At 38.3% G+C, this 22443-nt stretch overlaps 1 long non-coding RNA gene across 1 annotated transcript in view; it reads right to left on the minus strand.

Moving 5' to 3' along the window:
• The window catches only part of LOC123575111 (uncharacterized), a 185359-nt gene that overhangs the window by 6461 nt on the left and 156455 nt on the right, over window positions 1-22443 (minus strand). The window contains exon 4 of the long non-coding RNA XR_010577023.1: window positions 6368-6476. This is a non-coding gene — a long non-coding RNA (uncharacterized lncRNA). The remainder of the gene's footprint in view (window positions 1-6367; window positions 6477-22443) is intronic.

The raw sequence follows: 22443 nt of genomic DNA on the forward strand, positions 1-22443 counted from the left end.
TAGGAGCTGATTTTTTATGACTTCAAAACATGTATTTTGATTAGGAAACTTTTTGTTAACTTCTCTGCAATTAGATAATAGAAATCACCACTGTTCCTCATTCCCCTGCTCGTTGCTTCCACTTTTTAAACGCTCCCCGTAGGTGTTCATGTTCACTGGTATTTTCTTTCAACAATTCCTGTAAGTTACCCTTTCTTTGTGGACAAGTAAGAGTTTGCAAAACTTTACACCCTTATTCTTCAATTAAATACCGACATGGAAGGGTGGTGTCGAGCATGCTAATCAGCAGGACCTCCCTGTGGGAATCTGTGCTAGAAGACTGGTTCACATTGAAGGCAGACAGTGCTGTTGACACTGGCTGTCAAAAAGGTTTCACGTCTTTGAAAGGAAATCTTAATCTTCTTTATTCATGTGTGAACAGGTCCAGGCCCCCATCCCGGGACTCATATGCATTGGCTGTTTAAACTACAGGTTGCTAGGCTTTGGGCTAGAGTCTGTTTGCCTGTGTCTAGTTCCCCCAAATGGATGAGGACTGAAAATTAAAATCCGTCTGACACAGACCACGGCTTTTCTGTCTCTGTTTGAAGAGACATGGCAACCTAGGGCGAAATGAAAAGGAATTTTATTGAGCGCAAAACCACTCGATGTTTAAATGTTGGAGGCAGGAACTGAATGGTGATTTGGGGTAACTCGTAGATTGTTTATAGACAGTGGGATGGCTGTCAATCAAGGCACAAAGGCAAAATTTGTGTCAGAAAAAAAAAGTGCTTTTCTAGTAGCTGAACTCTTGTTTCCTGTTAACAGTCTCAACCCCAGAAATAAAAAGCTTTTTTTTTTCTTGAAGTTTCCAAGCACACAAATTTCAGAATAACAGAGATGCCTTACTGATCTGGGTGGCACAGTTTAAGGCTAAGTTATGCCCAAAAGACCTCCTATGGAGTTTCTCTGTTGCATTTGAAATTTCTTTGTCTTGGTTATAACTCGTTTCTGCATTTTTCACAAATAGAAACAGAAGAAGCAAAGATGTAATCACCGATTGGAAATCATCAAAGATATTTGGGACAAAATATACTGTACCACTTTAATAACCTAATTCAAAAAGATCTTAGGCATACATTTGATTTTATTTTTAGAACCCATTTCTTCCTAGAAATTAGGCATTTTCTTGAGTGCTCTTTTACAGCATTAAATAAACATTTTCATCGTTAACATCGGTAGTGTTAACAAAATATACATCTTTTGAAAAATTAGCAATGCAAATTAGAATTTTCAAAATAAATTTTTACCTTATGCTCCTAGGGAAATTTTAAGGCATGCAAGTAATATATATTACATTAACCTGGTGGGTAGTTAAATGTGTTTCTTCACTTAATGTAAAAAGAAATCTAGATTTGAGATTTTATTCAATAATAATAGATTCCAATGGAATCTTGAATTCTCTCCGTATTTCTTAGACTTCTATGTATTGATAGCAAGCTTTTCCTACATATATAAAGATGATAAGGCTGGCTTGTCAGTACAGAAAGGCACGTCTGTTGGTGCTGTTTTAAGGTGATGGTAGATTTGCTCTGTTGGGTAGATGCTTCAAACCAGCTCCGTTTTCAATTGACACCATGCATTTGCCAAAGGACTGTTCATGGGTTTCATCCTTGGCAAGAGGAGCACAACAAGAGGAAAGAACATTAGCAAAAATCTTCTCTTGTTATTTTTGGTTTTAAGGAGTACTCATTAATCATACTTGTTATTTCCTACCAACTCTGACCAGTTTGAGAAACAGTCAAAGGATGAGGTTGGAATAAAAAGTTAGGCAAAGCCAGATTGGAGAACAGTTTATTTCCCAGAAAGCTGAATCAAGTTTATGACTACTTCCCTTGACAGAAGTTTCTTCTCTAGTACTTCCCTGAGTAGATCAAAGTGTTGGTGAAATTTCTTGCTGAGTAGGTTTGCCAGATGGGTAAAATAGGAGGTCTCTGATAACTGGAGAAATTTTATAGAAAGAGGCCTGTCATGGGGCAGGAGTGAGGGGGCAGAGGAGATATATCAAATATCCTAGAGGTACTTTAGTTGGCTTGAGCAACCATCAGAATCACTGGAAAATTGAATTGATATTTAATCCATCCCATCCTTTTTATCCAATTTGGTCATTTTCACCCATAATAAGAATGACAGGGGAAGAACTGGAATCATATGGCTGGGAGTCTTCTCCTAGCCCCCACATGGAGAGGACTAACATCCAGATTCCCTGACTCCTGTCTGTTTTCTTCCCACAGGCAAAGTCTTTCTCCTTAATCAAACTTCAGTCAGCTCCTCTGAGCCTTCTTCTCAACTAGGCCTGGACCGTGGGCTTCAGTGTCAATCCTATTGGGCCTGTTGGGCCTACATGACTCAGTTTTAGCAAGAATCCTGCTAAGTCAGTTTAGAGTATCTCCTACCCTTGATATCTGCTACCCCCTCAATATCAAATTCTTCATTTCTCACCATCCCCCAATGATATCTGATCACTCTGACCTTCCTTTAGCAAAAATTCTGTTAACTAAGTTTAGCAAGAATTCCCTCTGCCCTTGATGTCACCTCTTAATAATTTTATTATCCGCTGAACATCCTCCCCTCACAACCTATTCTTTGGTTATAAATCTCCAGTGGTCCTTGTTATCTTTGTAATATTGAGCTGAGTTTTTACTAAGGTCTATTTTCCTCTATTGCAGTTGTTCCTGAATAAAATCTATTTTTACCATTTTAACTACTGACCAGCTCTAGTTTTCTGTAACACCAGTACCTCAAGCATCTCTATCAGCTATCCAGTGGGAAGAGATAAGAACATTCCTCATTTATCTATGAAGTAGATAATTACTGGCTTCACTCCCCTGAGGAGGTCTGTAAGAATCTGGAAGTGAAGAAGTGAAGATAGTTTTCTATGCAAAGTCTCAATGTTGATTAAAAAAAAAAAAACAAAACTGCAAGATGGGGACTACAGATATTGTTAGAACCAGAACTGTAAAGAATTGCAAAACCTTGCAATTTTCCATAGCCCCTTCAAACCTCAAGAGTAAAGGAAATTTAATGGCCCAGGGATATATATTTCCTCAGGAACTTGGAACAGCAGAGTTACCATGTCTTCATGTTGGCATTTTGGATTATTAGTTTTGGCTAATTTAAGGTTATTAAATCCCCTTGAGCTTCAAGGAGGGCAAAAAAAAAAAAAAATCATGAATGTAAACGATGTTAATACAGTAATAATAATGTGGATTCCCTGGGGATTAGGAGGAAATATTTCAAATTCCAGAAACAAAAAGTTTCTTGAAACAGATTCTTCTTTATGGTGTGTGTGGTGGGGGGAGTGTTGTAACAAAACTGTCTGCTGCCATTCAATTTTCTTGTTCCAATGCTATTACTACATGCTTCAGGAGTTTCCTCTGCTACCACTCATTCATTGCTCCCTAAAAACCATAATTTACTATGTTATTACAAAAGACTGGGAGAGGTTTGCATCCTTGGACAGGAAAACCACTCTTGTCTCATTACATTTGCTGTCTCTGGACCCACACATATCATCTTTCCCCATTCTTAAGAAAATGGAAAGTGTTTGAGTGAGGTAAAGACCCTGATTTCCTGGGTTTCTCTAGATTTTTTTTCTGGTTATAAATCAACCTTAAAAAATTAATCCAGCATTTGAAATTATCTATGACATTACTATTGATTCCATCCCATTTTATAAAGGTTACTTTTTCTCCAGCCTAGACATCCTAAAGACCTTCTGAGTAGCTACAATGGGGACAGAAATGAAAATCAAAATAAACTATCCTAAACTACAAATGTTAGAAAAGAAAAATTATATTAGTTTTTTCATGCTTCAAATCAAAGGCAAGTTATTTTTCTTAAAAACAAAACTGAATATGAACTTATGTATATTTCAAATTTATAGACTGTAATAGATACTTTTTGAACGAAAATGACAATATCACTGAATATACATCTATGGAAAATGACCCTGACCCCTCCCCACACATTTCCCCACATCCCCATCCCCAGCCAGAATCCTCTAAACAACAGGAAAGAGGACCAGAGCACAAGCATCTTGTCTTTGGTCAACCATCACATTTATTCCCTTAGTTGGTTAAATTTTTAGAGTTTTTTGACCCTCGGTATCTGTTTCTTATCATGGCTTCCATCGGTACTTTCCCCAGTGCCTAAGGCTTCTTTTGGTTTCTACTGTCTCTACTCTCACTCAGGAATTTCCTTAAAGTTTTGTTAAATAATACACTGGGCTAAACATCAGAACCTAATATGGTTGGGTTTTCCTTGCTTTGTGAGACAATAGCATCATTTCTCAGATTCTACAGCTATCTAGTTGATCCTTACAGAAGTCCTGTTGAATACTGAAATGAGAACCAACATTCTTCCTCTATGTGCAATGGAAAAAGGCACGAATAAATAACTCTGGTCGAAGACCTCACAACCTAATGATCCAACTCTCTCCTAGATGAAACTTCAGACAGGGCCTTGACCTTTCTGATTCCTTTCAGTCACAAGAACAGACTCATTTACATGATTAAATAGTCTCATCTTAATATTATCATTTCGGTTTTTGTCCAATGGAATACTCCTTCATTCCCCCAGCTTGGGGTCACTTTAGGTTTAAAAGCTTTGCCACTTTACTCCCTGAAGCTGGTATTGGTTTGGAGTTTGTGTGGATAGGTGGGTGAGGGGTTAGTTGAAATTTGGTGTTGGCTCTTACTTCATGTGCCAGTTCACAGGTGCACTGGAGATCCAAGTGGGAAACTCGGACCGCAGTTCCCTTAGTCTGGCAGCACTTCTTCAGACTGGCCATCCCAAGTCCTTTAGTATCTGGACTTCCAGATGTTCACACCTATCCGACCCAAGGGTTCAGAACCTCCAGAGGTGCTGCATGGGCTTGGATGTATTTTATAAGCTCCCAAGTGATTCTAATTGAGACAGAACAGGAACCCCTCTTAGGGGCCTGTGGGACCCCCAAGCATGGAAATAAAGAAAAATCTTGGGTTCCTCTAAGTGAAATTCCAGGCACCTAGCTGGACCTGAGAAGTAAATGAGCAACTTAATAAGCTAAAAGGTAACAATAGCTTAAAACAATAGCCAAGGAAGTTAAGGTCACAAGATGTTTGGTTCTCCTGTAGAAACTAAAGGTAACATCTTAACACATGTCCCTGAATTGTCTTTGAGAACCTGGATTCCCCACTGAAGAGATCCACTGGCACACAGACCTCAGATGAGGGGGAAACTGAGGACAGAACTCTGATCACCGTTCTTTGTTCTAGATTTCTTTCTAAGGGGCCTGGAGGAGGTCATGCCCACCAGCCAGAGCTAACATTTTTTTCTGTTATCCCCAATTTTTAGACAAAGCTTCACTTCCTTATCCAATTGCAAATCAGAAAATCTTTGAGTCTACTTCTGGCCTGCAGGCTCCCACTTCAAGAGGTCAAACCAACATGCAGCCTCCATGTGTTGATGTATGACTTTGCCTGTAACCTCTACCTCCACTCCCTTAAAAAGCCCTTACCTGTAAGCCATTCAGATCAGCTCTTAAGAATAAACTGCCTAATTCTCCTTGCTTGGTGCCCTGCGATAAATGCCTCGCCTTCTGTCATGGCAGTCCTGATATCAGGGTTTAGTTTTGCTGTGCCAGGCAGGTTGACCCCAGTTCACTTTGGTAACACAGTCTGCAGTCATACCTGAGATCTATGGGTTTAAATCCAACTCAGGAAACATTTTTTATTCCCATCCTTTACACTCCACCCTTGTACATCAAAAAGCAAAATCACTCTATGTTCTATGATATGGTCATCTCTAAACTACCTACTATATATGTATATATTTTCTGAGACACGGTCTTGCTCTGTCTCCTGGGCTGGAATGCAGTGGCGCAATTGTAGCTCACTACAGCTTTGAAATTCTGGGCTCAAGGGAGCGTCCTCCCTCAGTCTCCTGAGTAGCTGGGACTGTGGGTGCATGCCACCATGCCCAGGTAATTTCTTCTTTTCTTTTTGTTTTCTGGTTTGTTTTTTTTTTTTTTCAGTAGAAACTAGGTCTCGCTGTGTTTCCCAAGCTTACCTACAAAAATTTTTATTACTAAAGAGAGCACCAAACATCTCATTCTAAGATATCTGCATTCAGGTTAATAATGATCTCTCCACCTTCCCATAAAAAGGTGCATGTTTGAAGTCTGTGTTTGAATATTTAAAGTGCTGGTTTGGGTAGCTTTTTCTAAAACAAATGAACAGTCACATTTAGAGAAAGTAAATTGCTTGCAACTTCGAACCCCCCGCCTTACTCTGACTTTCATTGCTTCAATTCGCTTTAACTTAGTAATATTTTTTTGAAGTTATGAGACCTGGCATCAGTGAAGGTACTCCAAAACCAATAAATTTATCTCTGGGTGCAGCAAAAATAGCATAGTCTTCTATCCATTAAGCAGAAGTGAAGCTGCATTATTTTGGCTCCTATAAAGCAAAGGAAGACAAAGAGAAATCATCAGTTTAATTGTAAGTCACGGGGACACCATATTTGACCAAGAAGCAATATCTACATGTTTTACCCAATAAAAATGAACACCAGAGGAACTGTGACTCCTTTAAATCAAATGTCCTTACAGATGATCTTCTTAACTGGTAAAAGTAATTAAGATTAATTGTCTAGGAATACCAAGGGAACTTCACATGCTATAATAGCCTTTCTGCAAATGTCAAAAGAGTGTAAGCCTTGTTTCATTTAATAGAGTGTTCTCTAAAAGGTATTTTGAATGTGGGAGTAAGTGCTCTGTTAAAGGCAGCATCTATGCTATTTATTTTCCCAAATGTGGGTTTACAAAGAGCATTTAAAATACCTCAAATAAAGGCAAAGGATTAAATATTCTCATATACAGACAGACATGGTTCTTTCCATATGGTACTAGGCTACATACAATTTCAAAAAGCATATAAATCGCTGGCAAGTTTGAAAATTGATTGGTCATAACTTCATAGACAGATGAACTGAACTGTTCAAACACTCTTTTTGGTAAAAACCTCAAATGAGAATTCATGATTTGTCAAATTGGGATAGTCCTAGAAAAGAAAATACAATCAGAGATCCACTGAGTTCAAAAACAAAATGGAAACTGTGGTTCCTGGCAGAAACAACTCAAGCCGGATACGTTTTATAGAGCAAATCAAGATCTGGCTTCTGGTTAAGATGACATCAACATAAAAAGAATGAATCTAGGTCATGGGATGTCTGAGCAGGCCTTGTCAAAGGAATGCAGGCCACAGAACACACGGCCATTTATTGCATTAAGGCAGCTCATAATATGACATCTCTTTCCCAAGCTTTCCTTCCTCTCTGTCTTCTTATTATAACCCCTCTTTTGCCGACAGACATTTGCTTTTTTGCAAGAATAAAATTTGACGTTTTCAGAGATGGTTGGGTTTAAGCCTAAAGTCATGCCAAACCCAACCCAGAATGCACTTCCTCATCACAAAGTGATGCTTTTTTTCTGTGTGAGCCAGACTGCTCATTGATCCACAAAGAAACCAGCCAAGTATTTCATAACATTTTTGAAAAATGCTGACATTACCAGGTGCTTTTATGACAACAAGAGACCTAAACAATGAACTAATCTTTCTGAATCCATGAGCCTGTAGAGCCAGCTCAATCTGCAGTGGCAACCTGTAGATTTCGGACAAAGGCTAATTGTTCTTCTTTTGTGATCATTGTGCATCTTGTTATTTGATATGAGATATTATTTGACAGCTGTCTTTTATTTCTCTAACTGTGTACAATGGAACAGCTTATTTCTGAAAACGAAGAGAGCTGAATGGTCTCAGATGGTCCACCTCAATTTCAAGAATGAGGAAGGGTTGGATGAATTCCTCTGTAAAGGCTCAACGTGACCATGCTTTCCAGGCCCTCCTTTTCAGGTTCTTGTGTGGTTGAGCATAATTCTTTTTGTTTTTCCTGATCTGGTCAATGCTGAGAGCATAATTCTTTGTGGTTTTTCACAAGTATGGTATTCAGCCCTTCTAGCCACACACAACGCATTGATGAGTAAGGAATCCTCTCCTGGGTAAGTAATCAAAAAGGGGAAAAAACTAACATAAGGCAAAATGGAAAGTTGTTTTCAGTTCGGAAAATGTGGATATGAAATAGAGAGTAATTCCACATACTGGCATTTACCTTGTGCCCGTGCCAGGCACAGGCTTTTAAGTGTTTTATATGCATTATTTATTTTAGTTCATAAAACACTGATGAGGTAGGCACTTTCTTTCCATATTTTATAGATGAGAAAAATGAAGTATAGGGGATTATGCTCTCTAGCATGATATTCGAGGTCATGCTAGTGAGGAATGGAGCCAACAATTTTTTTTTTTTTAGAGACAAGGTCTTGCTTTGTCACCCAGGCTGGAGTGTAGTGGCATGTCCATAGCTCACTGCAGCCTTGGACTCTTAGGCTTAAGCGATCTTCCCAACTCAGCCTTTTGAGTAGCTAGGACTACAGGTGCATGCCGTCACAGCTGGCTAACATTTACTTTTTGTAGAGATGGGGTCTCTCTGTGTTGCCCAGGCTGGTCTCAAACTCATGGCCTCAAGTAATCCTGCCACAGCCTCCCAAAGCACTGGAATACAGGAATGATCCACTGAGCCTGGTCAATTATTACTTGAATCCAAAATTGAAGAGTTTAAAAATGATGCCCAATTTGATTATTATAGAATATCTAATTCAGAGAGTTCTATAATTGGTAACTTTGGTTTATTAGTAAAATTTTCAAAATATTACATCTGTCACATAGGTTGGTCATGGGGACAAAATAAGATAAAGCAAAATTTAAACTTCTGTCTTAATAAATAGTAGCTATCAGCATTTTAGAAGCAATAACACAATTGTCTCTGAAAGGGAAAGAGTGACAGTATCATTGTCGAGGCTATTGTTACTGAAAGCTTAGATTTTTCATTCGTTCCTTTAAATACACATGACTCTGGCTGGGCACAGTGGTTCACGGCTGTAATCCCGGCACTTTGGGAGGCCAAGGCGGATAGAGCACAAGGTCAAGAGATCAAGACCATCCTGGCCAACATGGTGAAACCCCGTCTCTACTAAAAATACAAAAATTAGCTGGGCATGGTGGCGGGCGCCTGTAGTCCCAGCTACTCGGGAAGCTGAGGCAGGAGAACCACTTGAAACTGGGTGGTGGAGGTTGCGGTGAGCCGAGATTGGACAACTGCACTCCAGCCTGGTGACAGAGTGAGACTTTGTCTCAAAAAAAAAAAAGAAAGAAACGAACAAAAAACAGACAAATGACTCCATGGAGAGTATTACCTTTGCAAAGATGAATGAAACACCACTGTCAGCAGAGGGACAGAGAAGGAAAAACTAACAAAAGTTTGCATTTAATTACAAATTACAAAGTGCTAGGAAAGACAAGAATTGAACCATGCAAGCATCCTAGTGCTTTTGTGAAAAACAGCGTAGGGAACCTTCCACAGGCCCAGCGAATGTAACCCAGTACTGTTTATCTTCATGGACCCTACTTGTGTACTTGCTCTGTAGAAGTGATTGGATCTGTTTGCCTTCACAACAAAAGACCAATCATATTATATTTTACTTGTTGCTTAGAATGGCTAGGGGCCTCGTCATTTGATCTTTCTGTGCAAACTAGAGTAAACTTATGAACCTGAGTTAATCTTCTCCTTTTGACAGTCATACACTTCAGCTTCTTTTTCTCCCTCTAATTGTCATTGACAGCTCAGAGATCTTAATCTCTATCAGAAGTTGGAAATTGGTATTTTGAAGCAAGGGTGTGTTCCTGCTGTCCGTTAAAATGTAAAGGTTTTGAAACCATTTATTCTCCTGATGATTTGTACAGGGTTGTTTTTAGGTTTTCTGATGAGTCCTGCATGAACTGGAAAATTAACTATGTGTAGTAATATATACACTGATATGCTAGGCTTTTATATTATTCTTATCATGAAACAAAGAAATGAAATGCAATAATAGATGATTCACAGATTATAATAAATACAACGAATGCATATTAGTCCCTGCATCAGACTTCCTATTGAAAGAAAAAGGAACGGTGCATCTATGGTTTGAATATAGTCGCTTCAAAATTCAGGTGTTGCCAATATAATAGTATTAGGAGGTGAAGCCTTTCAGAGATGTTTAAGCCAGAGGTCTGCTCCCTCATTTGGGGATTAAGGGCCTTTTAAAAGAGGCTTCACACAACATTTGGCTAGATTGCCCTTCTGCCTTCTTCCATGTGAGGAGGTAGCAAGAAGGCCCTCACTAAACCAAATTCTGGTGCCTTGATTTTGGACTTTCCAAATTCCAGAATGGTGAGAAATCAATTTCTGTTCTTTATAAATTACCCAGTCTCAGGTATTTTTGTTGGAGTAGCACAAAACAGACTAAGACAGATGTCTTCCAAAAAATTATTTCTCTGTTATTTTTTTCTAAACACCCATCCTTGAGTATGAACAAGAAGTTGATCTGATGCTATCTTAATAAGTTTTAAAATAGCCAATATCAGTATTCACTAGAAGATCCAATTTTATCTTGTAGCAGAATGCCTTACACCCTAAATATAGGCTCAGTACCAAATCAAGGACCAACGGTTGTTCAGAAATTCTATGATGGGCTGAAAGGGGCCGCTTAGGAACTACAATTGGATGGCAGGGGATCTTGAGACTTTTCTTGAAGCTGTGTTCATAATCACACCATTTTTATTTAACTATATGTTTGTTGGGATAGATGGGGTGGCACAGACTAAGATTACTGAATTTACTGTCCAGCCTAAATTACTTCATAATAACGTAACTCTCAGGGGTTCAATGTGTGGCAGAAGTTACAAATGAGAGGTTGCAGAGAATGTTATCACACCACTCTGACACTGATATTCTCAGGTAATGTGTGCTTTCATGTGGAATGGCACCAGAGTTATATGAAGAAGAATGCTGTAAACTGTAACAAGTTTGTGCAGACAGAATAAGGAAATTGGGACAGAGTTGAAGTCTTGCCAGAAGCATAGGATCTGATTTTCCTTGGCTTTGCTGGACCCTGCCAAGTGTAATGTATCAAGAATGTTCAGTAATATATTTTTATTTCTTTTTTGAGATAAGTTATTGTGAGTTCTTCTTTTCTTTTTTCTTCTTCTTCTCCTTCTCCTTCTCCTTCTCCTTCTTCTTGAGATGGAGTCTCACTCTGTCACCCAGGCTGCAGTGTAATGGCATGATCGTGGCTCACTGAAACCTCTGCCTCCCCGGTTCAAGTGATTCTCCTAGCCTTCTGAGTAGCTGGGATTACAAGCAGCCGCCATCATGCCTGGCTAAGTTTTGTATTTTTAGTAGAGATGCGTTTCACCCATGTTGGTCAGGCTGGTCTCAAACTCCTGACCTCATCATCCACCCGCCTCAGCTTCCCAAAGTGCTGAGTTTACAGGCATGAGCCTCTGTGCCCGGCCAAAATAAGTTATTGTGACTTTTTCTATATATTTATTAGATAGAAAAGCAAAACGTATTGTGCCCATGATGATACATCTGTGTTTGTGGTGAAAATGATGCTGCTGAAAATAAGACTGCACAGACACCCCGCACAAACTTTCATGGTTGTCACAGGCTCTGGGTGAATCTGGGATCCCGCAGTATCTCTATGGTCAGTTGTTTTAGTTTTTCACTGGGCTGTCACCTTTGACACTGATGCTCTTGGGCAAGTTATTTAATCATGATGAATTTAGTTTACTTATCAATTAAATAGAGAGAGTTAATACTATCCTGTGATATGATGGAGCCGGTTTGCACTGACCAATGAGAATAAGTGTTAAATTTGTGGGGAATTTTATGAGCTACTTGATATCACTAAGGCTGTGCTCAACGTGTCATGTTGGGAACAGTTACACCACAGAAACTAGCAAATGCTCAACTAGGGATCCTCCTGTTAAAGTTTACCTGCACAGCCATTGTAATATCAGTCCACTGAACTGTTGGGCAAATTGAAGGCTATAATGTATGAAAGCAGTTCCTGATCATAAAATGACAACTGGAGTGTCCTCCAACAATGAAAGTTATTTTATTGCCAGGCGTGGTGGCTCACGCCTGTAATCCCAGCACTTTGGGAGGCTGAGGCAGGTGGATCACAAGGTAAGGAGTTCAAGATCAGCCTGGTCAGCATGGTGAATCGAGATCAGCCTGGTCACCATAGTGAAACCTGTCTCTACTAAAACTGCAAAAAATTTAGCCAGGCAAGGTCGTGCACACCTGTAATCGCAGCTACTCAGGAGGCTGAGGCAAGCGAATTGCTTGAACCTGGGAGGTGGAAGTTGCAGTGAACTGAGATCATGCCACTGCACTCGGGCCTGGGTTACAAGAGTGAGACTCTATCTAAAAAAAAAAAAAAAAAAAAAAAAAAGAGAGAGAGAGAGAGAAAGTTATTTTATTAGTATTAACATTGTTATTAAATATAAGACTGGGTGTGGTGGCTGATGACTATAATCCCCGCACTTTGGGAGGCTGAGGCAGACAGACCACTTGAGGCCAGGAGTTTGAGACCATCCTGGCCAACATGGTGAAATCTGGTCTCTACTAAAAATACAAAAATTAGCCAGGTGTGATGGTGTGTGCCTGTAGTCCCAGCTACTCAGGAGGCTGAGGTGGGAGAATGACTTGAAGCCAGGAGGCAGAGGTTGCAGTGAGCCGAGATCGCACCACTGTGCTCCAGCCTGGGTGACAGAGTGCAAGACTCCATCTCAAAAATAAATACATAAAGTAAAAAATAAAAAAATTATATATATACATACACATACACACACACACACACACACACACACACACATATATATAATCTGTATTACAGACTGTTTTTGTTTTTCTACTTTCTTTTGTTTTCCTAATAACCCATCCCTCCTGGATGAGTTTCCTGGGGCTGCCATAACAAAGTACCACAAACTGAGTGGTCCCAAATACCCAAAATGTATTGTCTCATATTGTGGAGACGAGAAGTGTAAAATGAAGGTATTGGCAGAGCTAGGATCCTCAGGTTTCTTCCTTGCCTCTTCCTAGCTTCTAGTGGTTTGCTGGGAATTTTCAACATTCCCATACTTGCAGGTGTATAACACCCACCTGTGCCTTTGTCATCACATGACATTCTCCTTGCATATCTCTGTCTTCACATGGCCATCTTCTCATAGGGATGCCAGTCACACTGGATAAAGGACATGCCCTACGCCCATCAGACCTCATCTGAACTATATCTATAATGAACTTGTTTCCAAATAAGGTCACCTTCTGAGGTGCTGGAGACTGGAACTTCAACATATCTCTCTTGAGGGGAGACAATTCAAAACCTGTAACACGCACCTAGTATCTTTTGAAAGTGTCCTTCAGTCTGCCTTTGTAGCATTGCTCAGCTCATCTCTGCTTACAGTCAATCTGTTTCAATTTCCTTTGAGTGTTTATCTGTAACCTCATAAGATTAACTTGTTATAAGACATTTTCTAATGCTGAAAAAATAACATTGTTTTCAGGTCAGTACTGGGTTGGTTGACACTGAAGAAAAGAACAACACACTTATAGAGCTAAATGTTAGGCATTGTCCTATAAGTACAAACCATAGAGATGCTCCTTCAAGGAGCTGAGATGGAAATGGATGTGAAAACGAACAGGTCTACCTGATATGCTACATGAGGGTTCAAGAAGTGGCCTTAGGAGAGTATTAGGATACAGAGCCTATGAATCTCTGTGGCAGGTGGAAAGGCCAGAAAATCTTCAGGCATATGATTTGATCTAGGTGGGAAGAGGAAAAAGCAAAGGTTAGACATTCCTGTTCCTAACTTTCAGAAAATCAGCTGATATTTTAAAAGCCATTTTCTACTGTTTGATTATAAAACCTTTGGAGGTCATGCTGCCCAAGTAGTTATGATGCAGGACTTTTTGCTCCTTAGTTCAGCTAAAATTCATGTTCTTGTCACATGTCCAAGAAAAATTAGACATGCAGACACAGTGAAAGATGAGGAATGTGGGATATATTAATAGAAAGATCTCAGCAAAGAGAAAAAGGGGTCCTGCCAACGGGCTTCCACTTCATAGATTGAACACCAGGCCACCACACACATGAGCTGAAGAGGCCAGGCTCGTCCCCCTCTGCATAAGCTGCAAATCCCCAGTGGCCCCACCTCGATCTCCCAGTGTGCAGGTGGGCCCCCAGTCTGTTGAGGGCATGTCCAGACAAGGACCTGGGCAGGTTCCCTCATCTGCACAAAAGCATCTGATATAAACACTTGTGGGGCAGGTCGGAGACTCTCTGGGGATCCTCCCTTATCTGCCTCCTGCATCTATGATTTACACATAGGTGGCAGTTTCTATCTTTGAGAATCACCTAAAATCTTAGATGATCAGGCTTCTTCAGTGCAGGCTGGTCATTTGAGTCATGGGCTCATGGATTTGTGCTCTAAGTATGCTTTAGGATTTTCTTTATATTTATCAAATGTATAACCTGCAATTATTGATTCCTTTATATCACCTGGAGATCTTTAATCATTTTATTAATATATTAAGCTAAATTGCCAAGAATGTCCTAAGCACTGTTAACAACAAGCTGGTAGGAAACCTGTATTCACGTCTATGAGTAGGAAAGAACAAATTGAATAAGCACATACTTAATAGATAATCATGAAAGAGACAGTAATAATATAATGAAAGAAGAGGCTTTGGAGTCAGATAGATCAGAAACTGAATTCTGGCTCTGTCTTTTACAAGCTGTGTGACCTTTTAATAATGTCATCTCTTATGGTTGATGTGAAAATCAAATTAAGTGACATGTAGAGACAGACTGGGCACTGAAATCAGTGTAAGACTCAGATGTTATTTGCTAAGTTCAAGTTCTATAGCAACAAAATTAGGATAAAGAACCATACGTTATGAGGAAATAGGTAATGAGTTGATATAATCCATTTATACATGACAGCCCAGTCTAGTTCACAGGATTTCTGTTACACCTAGCCAATGCTGCTGTTAGAGCAAGAAAGCAGCCATAGAAAATATGTAAATAGAACTTGTCTGTGTTCTGCAAAAACTTACGTGCACTGAGATTTGAATATAATTTTATGTATCATGAAATATTATTTGTCTTTTTTTCAATTATTTAAAAATGAGAAAATTTTCTTAACCATCATTTGCCAAGCAATGAGCTATAGCATCATGGAACTACCCCAGGATCTACAGATGCCATGTTTGTATGATCAGGCATGATCATGGCTGCTTACTCTGGGGTCTGTGTATCATATTCCTGGAGTATTCCCCATGTTCTCGATCCTGTGATAATACCTAATACCCACATTATGTCATTTAGCTTTCCCAAGAACGCTAGGAAGTAGACATTCCTTCCTCTCAACTAATGAATAAACTAAGGTTGTAATGGCGAAGTATTTATTCCATGCTTATTATATTCCAGGAAATTCTCTCTTTCCTGGAAAGAGTTGGCCATATAAACAAGATTACATTCCTCAAAGAACTTCCATTCTGGGGAGGAGAGATATATAATAAACAAATGAAAAATCAAACCCATAGGACTTTTACAAGTTGTGACAAATGCTAAGAAGAAAATAGGAAAGTAGATATAACAGAGAAAAAGAAACCATCCAGATAAATAATTTGAATAGAGTGTTCAAGGAAGGCCTGGAGCAGAGATTCAGAGACTAAAATGAACCAGCTAAGGGAAGAGTCAGGGCTTGCCTGTTGTGAGCTTACAAACAAAACAGGCTGGGTGTGGTGACTCACACCTGTAATCCCAGCACTTTGGGAGGCAGAGGTGGGTGGATCACCTGAGGTCAGGAGTTTGAGACCAACCTGGCCAACATGGCGAAACCCCATCTCTACTAAAAAAATACAAACATTAGCTGGGCATGGTGGCAGGCACCTGTAATCCCAGCTACTTGGTAGGCTGAGGCAGGATGATTGCATGAACCCGGCAGGTGGAGGTTGCGGTGAGCCGAGATTGCGCCTTTGCACTCCAGCCTGGGAGAGAGAGCAAGACTCTGTGTCAAACAAAACAAAACAGAACAAAACAAAACCAGGTCAATATGCCTAGAATGGGATACAGAAAGTGAGTAGGGGGACATAAAGGGGGAGAGCTATACAGGACAATTTATGTGGAACCAATGAGTCAAACCAATTGATTTACTTTGTATTATAAATGCAACGGGAAGCCATTGAAGCGATTTTAGAAAGGGAGTGGCCACTGAGTGGTGAATCATTTGCACATGGTCAAATTCTGGAATCAGGAGTCCAGTGAGAAGGCTATTGTAGTAGTCCAGGAGGGAAAAATGACAGTTGGGACAAAGTGGTAACGGTGAAAAGAATAAGGAGCAGAAGGATTTAAGATAGAACTTGGACAAAGAACTGATAGAATTTGCTGACAGTGAATTTTGGGAAATGAGGAAAGGAAGGAATCAACACTAAGCTGCTGGCTTCTGGTTTACAGAGGTTGTATAATAGAATGATATACTGATGTGTTGAGAGGGTGCAAATTTGGGATGGAAAATTATGACTTTTATTTTGATAGTGGCATAAAACTGAGAATTACATATTCATGTGGATATTCCAAGACAGCAGTTGATTATATGATTCTAGAATTAACAGTGAGGTTAAAATTAGAGATACAAATTTGGAATTCTTCAGCTGATGAATGATAGGCAAAGCCTTGGAATCTAGATTTTCCCTAAGTGATATCATGTTGTAAAAGCCTCTTGACATTTCAAACTAAGTGTTTGAGTTGGGTGACAAGAACTGAGGATTAGCCAATGTGGTAAAAGCACCTGGTGTCCCAGAGTCCACATACAGAAAGAGGTTCAAAGAGAAACAACATGTGAGTGAGTGCGTGAGTTCTGAAGAGAAATACACCCATTCTATGTAGTTGTGAGTGGAATAAGTAAGGCTTAAAATCATGCCCTCTCCTCTACATCTCAAAAACCTTTCTACAATGTCATGTTTCTGGAGTCCCTCACAGATTTCCCAGCTCACTTTGTGTTCAGTTTCTTTAATTCAAATTCTGATGCTTCTCTTAATGTCCACAGAAGTGTCTCAATGGATATTGACGATGTTGTATTTTAGCTAAAGATTCTAAGTTAATCATGCGGATGTTAGCTTTAGGTCATTTTTTGCATTTTCATTTGGAGCTGATTTATTCATGCTAAAATATTAATGGATTATCTAAAATATTTTACACTCAACTATTCCTCTTTTTAAAAAATATTTCAAGATACAACAAAAATATTTTATGTGCCCTTTTCAACTTAATAGTTTTATTCTACTTGGATGCTTAAAACAAGAAATGTGAAATTATTTATTTTTTGTTCCTTTGCTACAAAGGAATAAAATCAAAAGTAATTATAATTACTCTAAGAGCATGAGAAGAACAAAAAACTATGGCATTGTATTGAAGAATAAAATGTACATTTTACAGTACTTGCCCATCATTAAGAATTGTGTATCTTGATTTTTTATGAATTTAATTGGCACTATAAAATATTACTTGTTATTATGTGAGTTAAATACCACAATATAAAGGTTATACACTCATGAAATAGATTCACAGTTGGAAAGTAAGAGTAATTGTATATAAGATGACTGGGAGAGAAGAAAATTATGAGACAGTGTAATAATGACTTCATAGGCCACTGTAAATTTAGAAGGATAACAATGTACCACAATGCTGCAGACTTCAGTGACATTAAAGGATTCCAGTGATCTAATATGTGAGCAACATAGATTTAAATGATCAGTAAATTACTATTTAGTTTAAAATTAACTAGACTATTTATTACAATATTAACAGTTAAGAATTTAGAAACTTCACAATAAATGCATGATACAACTCAATTGGGTTAAAAATATAGTTTTTTTTAAAAGGATATGTAAAAATTATTTATACATGCATACGTGCACATTTATACAAATATATGCACTTCACATTCCAAAGTCCTCTAATACAAGTTTATTATTTGTTTAAATCACTGAAACTGACCAATTAGGGAAAAAAATATGAACTTTTCACTACCACAGTGTGTGCATGTGTATGTGTGTGTGTGTATATGTTGTATATCTTTTCATGTCATTTATGAAAATGTTTATTTCATTATACATTTAATTTGTCCTTCAAAAAAGCTTTCTAGTTAATTATTTATACCTTTATTATTTGTACCTCAGTTGTTTGTGCCTCTATTTTCTATTTCTGTATTTGATCTTTTATATAAGGGTTACCTTTTAAATATTTAGCAAGCTGTTAAAGCTTTATGTCTTCCAAAAACATTTTTTTCCAACGTATGATTTTTCTTTCAGCCTTTCAAAATAATCTGAAAGACTAGTAGGGCTTTATAGCACTAAATTCCAGTAGTAAATAGGATTCACATCAGTTAATTTCTGAACTTTAAATACATTTGCAAAAAAAGGTAAACTTAAGCCTGTCAAAATTTATTTAAGGTTAGTCAACATTTATTGACTTTCAGCTGTGCATGTAGACGTCTCATCCTTGGCATCAAGTTTACACAATCCTGACATATCTCTGAGACCTGTGAAACAGCCAAAGGATATGTATTCTAAGCATTAAATTGAAAATGTAAGCTAATACTGTAGCTGAGAAACTGAGCCCGTATGTGTTGAGGAGCATACAGCAGAAAAATGATAAGACCGCTAATGAAGTCACCTTTGAAATGTTTGTTGAAGATAATGAAGGCACCTTTGAAATTTTTTGGATCATATTTCTCTATACATGAAATTAATAAACAGTGGGAATTTTCTCTTTATCAAGCACATTTAACATCAGGATAATATGTCTTTGCTGTTAAGGGCAGATTTACTATAAAATTTGTTACATCTTAATTTATATAAAATAGAGATTTATTATTAATCTGTTTATCTTTTCCCCTAAATGTTGGTGGAAAGTTTAAAAAGTTTCATCAAAAAGTTTGTTTTTAAGGTGAATTTTGCATATGTTTTAAGTACTTTTTATTTTTAAAATTTTTTTTCTTTTTTTTTTTTTTTTTTGAGACAGTTTTGTTCCGTCAAGGAGGCAGCGTGCAGTGGTGCAATCTTGGTTCACTGCAACCTCTATCTCCCATGCTCGAGCAATCCTCCCACCTCAGCCTCCTGAGTAACTGGGACTACGAGCACGCACCACCACACCTGGCTCATTTTTGTATTTTTTTTGGACACAGAGGTCTCACCATGTTGCACAGGATGGTCTTGAACTCCTGGACTCAAGTGAATCTCCCACCTCGGCCTCCCAAAATGTTGGGATTACATGTGTGAGCCACCATGCCCACCAAGCAGTTTTTATTTTTTAAAAAATTAAGAGACATTGTTAGGGGTTTAACATGTAGTATTTGTGGATGAATTCTTGATAGATGTAAAGTAATACCTAAGGAATATACTGCAGTAAGGAGTCCTAGAAAAGAGCTGAGCAGATGTTGATATTTTAAGGTAGTACAGAATCACAGGGTTCAGGAGAATCTTAGAGATTATAAAGTGTGACTTTTTTTTACTTGAAAACTAAAACAACAACAACAAAAGACAAAACAAAACAAAAAACACCCCGAGGCACTCAGAAGTAAGTTGTGTTTCAGAACGGGGATAAAACTGAGACCTCCTGACTTCCAGCTGGAAGTTTTGTTTTAGTTACCTTTTTTTCACCCCATTATGTGATCAACAATAAATCTCTGGTGAAAGTTATTAACCAAAATAATGAATGCTTATATAGCTTTTCGTTCCCCTAAAGGTTGTAATTGAAAGAAGAAGAATGGCAGAGTATGCGATCCCAAAATACGTCACTTGGCATAAGGATTATTTTGAGTGAAAAGCATTTGAAAAACAGCAAGTGCAAGAAAAAGACAGGAGAAACACTCGTGGGAAAGAATTCCTCCTCATTCCAGGAGAAAAGAAACATCTTATCATCAGAGATGGGGAGTGGAGGCCAAGAGAAATCCACACAAACAGACTTTGGTAAAAAACAAACAACAACCACAAAAAACCACAACAACCTCTTATTTTCCTGCAGACTCCGATAGATTTAATTATTATTATTTTTTACAATTGCCTCTCTTTGCTCAACCTAGTATATTAACGCTGTATTTTGCCACTTCTTTGGGTCTTTATTTTCCTATGGGAGCTTCCATGTACATGTAAAAATCTGCATTCTTTTCTCCTGTTAATCAGTCTTACGTCAATTGAATTCTCAGGCCCAGCTGGAGACTCTTCAGGGGTAGAGGTAAAATTTTTCTTTTCATTTCATATTATTTTATCAAGTACACAAAGTACACTTCTATTCTAAAATGCACATCGATGTTCCCTTAAATTCTCTATATATGAGACAAAATTTTGTGACTCTTAATCATTTAACTTGCTGTTCTATTTTATGAAGAGCCTCATCAGCTGGGATAAATAGGGCATAATCACAAAGTTTGAAGTCATTTTCTCAAAATATTTCACTACGTTTGTAAAAAACACTTTTCAGAGTTCTGATATAATTTGCTGTCATAATTTTGTACTTTTGGTTTCCTTATGCTTGCCAGAGAGATTTAGAAGCGTACATCCAAAGTAATTCTGTAAGGGCCGGGCGCGGTGGCTCAAGCCTGTAATCCCAGCACTTTGGGAGGCCGAGACGGGCGGATCACGAGGTCAGGAGATCGAGACCATCCTGGCTAACACTGTGAAACCCCGTCTCTACTAAAAAATACAAAAAGCTAGCCGGGCGAGGTGGCGGGCGCCTGTAGTCCCAGCTACTCGGGAGGCTGAGGCAGGAGAATGGCGTAAACCCGGGAGGCGGAGCTTGCAGTGAGCTGAGATCCGGCCACTGCACTCCAGCCTGGGCGACAGAGAGAGACTCCGTCTCAAAAAAAAAACAAAACAAAACAAAACAAAAAAAACAAAGTAATTCTGCAATGCCAACAAATTACCATATTTCACTGAAAACCCTGCACTCTTCACTTTTTAACGTCTATGGACACGACACTTCTGGAGCTGAAGGTGCATTCTCCTTTAAAAAAATGACAAAATATCAAGAAGTAAATTCACTCTTGTATGTCCACAAGGAAGAACTGATAATGATTTCTTATCTTATTTCCACTGAGGTATTTTTAGATTGATACACTTTCTTCATGTTTAAAAGAAAAGACCAAAAATAATTAAAGGGATTCTACTCAGAAAAATGGTTTACATCTAACGTTTTCTTGGAGGAGAGGGCTCCAAAACCACAATAGTATCTCTGTTTCTCCAGCCACATTCTGAAACTTCTGGTGCTGAGCTTGCCATCATTTTGTTATCTAAAGACTTAAGTTCTCTTGACAAGGGCACTTTCATGTGTCTCAGAGCTGCTCTGCGGTATCATGGCCTTTATTTTAAGTATTTCTTAGATAACATTTTGCAACATTTGTGTGGGAGAGACTAGTTTTACATTTCGGCTGGAAAAAAAGGAGACATTTTTAAAAGACAAGAAATTATCATAGGAAATAAGACTGCATTTGTAAACATTTTAGAATTTTCAAGAAGCAGTTGCTAATATAAATGCTGTCTATAATATGCAAGTACTAGTCCATGGAGTCGGCAGGACATATCCTAGGCATTCTCTTAATTAGACACTAGGGAAGTAGTAAGATACAGTGCTTAGAATTTAGGCTCTGGGCTAGACAGTCAATAGCAATGTAATCTCAAGTTGTATCTCCAACTCTTTAAGCTTCTATTTACTCAGTTGTAGAATGGGAATATTACTCATTACTTAAAGTATTGTAAGGTTTAGAATATATTTTTTAATTGGTTAGCACAATGCCTGAAACTACTCAATAAAAGTTTGTGTTTTATTATTATTAATTTGTAGATACAAATTATATGTGTCCAGATTCAAGAATGGTTATTACAGATTAAGCAGAAAAAAATTATTTAAAAAAGAATTTTAAAAAATATGAGTTTTGAGGTGATTTTATCATTTAGCATGAAGTAATCTAGTTCACTGCTATAAATTCCAGACTTGCATAGTGTCCAGAAAACGCAGGACAAGTTACCTATTTTTGGAATATTGCATTCTAGGCAAAGAGAACTTAAAGAAAGTTTGAAATACAAGAGAGTTTTAAATATATTGTGGAAGGATTATTACGTAACACTAATCAGCAAATATGCCTCTGTTATTTCTCAAGTGTGGAGGCCATGATACATTCTTCCAGATTATAAGGAGAATTTAGTTCATGCTGCCTCATCCCAGTGTTAACTGGCCAGACACTCATGCATATGTCAATGAACTTCCTAAGTCACTGCTGGAAGGAAGCATCTCTAAAATTGCATTTTCTGGTTAGTTTTCTGATGCACAAAGCAGGGAAGGTCATATTCTATCTGGGACACATCTACTGCCTGAGTTTTCTCCAGCATTTAATGTGGTAGTTTGGACACATAATACCCACC

Source organism: Macaca fascicularis, chromosome 8 (assembly GCF_037993035.2).
Source record: "Macaca fascicularis isolate 582-1 chromosome 8, T2T-MFA8v1.1".
Classification (NCBI taxonomy): Eukaryota; Metazoa; Chordata; class Mammalia; order Primates; family Cercopithecidae; genus Macaca; species Macaca fascicularis.